This window comes from Corylus avellana, chromosome ca2, assembly GCF_901000735.1.
Source record: "Corylus avellana chromosome ca2, CavTom2PMs-1.0".
In the NCBI taxonomy this organism is placed as follows: Eukaryota; Viridiplantae; Streptophyta; class Magnoliopsida; order Fagales; family Betulaceae; genus Corylus; species Corylus avellana.
Window position 1 is genome coordinate 28,607,253 of NC_081542.1, and position 1,107 is coordinate 28,608,359.

Genomic DNA, 1,107 nt, shown 5'->3' on the forward strand with positions numbered 1-1,107 from the left:
ATATATATATATATATATATATATATATATATATATATATATATATATGGGTTGGCAATTAGCAGTTTTTTCCAACCGCTTCTAAAGATGGTTAGGCGGTTTGATGTTTAGCGGTTAACGGTTAGGAGGCGGTTAATAAACGTTCTTCTTTTCAAGCCTAAGTTTGATACATTAAGTTGAAAGTTTTTAAACTTTAAAAGGAATATTGCAAAAGTAATGAAAGTTCATGAAGGTTAAATGAAAATTTTCGCTAAAGTGGCATTTGATGTGGCATTTGGCCAAAGGGGTCCTCTTTTATTTGAATGGAAATCTATAGATTTCATTGATGAAATATTAAGAGCATACAACTCTTACTATACAGAATATAAAGTTTTAAAAAACCATAGCCAAATGCTATGAGGTTACAAAGTCATAGATACAATTATAAAAATCTTACAATCAAGTACATATCTATGATTTCAAGCTTCTACTGACCCATGTACAATTATAGTGGACAGATCTGCTCCAAACAGACTACATCTAGGACTTGGGTAGCCCAAAAAAATAAAACTAAAGCTAAAACTAAAAAATCCAAGCTGTGAAGATAAACCCCATACCCACGATCTCTCCTCCTTGGCCCAAAGGTCAAAAGACAATTCCATCCTCAACCCGAAGGCGATGACAAAAAGAATAAAAAATCAAAAAAAAAAATCCCCACAAGCAGCAGCGGAGGAGCACGACATCTTAGATATCCCCAAGAAGACACGCATTGGCTGGTGAAGACGATCAAATCTAAGTTTGAAGAAACTATATCTAGATCTACAACTAGATTTACAACTATATCTAAAGCAAACCCACCAAAAACGGAGGCCGAAGGAGACTATAGAGAAGATACCGAATACTACTACTAGGGAAGGGAGGAGGAGGGAAGAACGGCGAAACCATTTTTCCCTCCTCTATTTTTTTTTTTTTTTTTTCTCTTTAGTGTTGCCTGGAGAGAGGAAAGAATTGAGCACTTCTAGAGAGAAGGCAGAGCCCCTCTCTCTCTATAAAAGTCAGAAATTTCTTCTATCATTAAAAAGTTAGAAGAAGGTCCCCAAGGGGTAGCTCAATTAGTTGTAAAACATA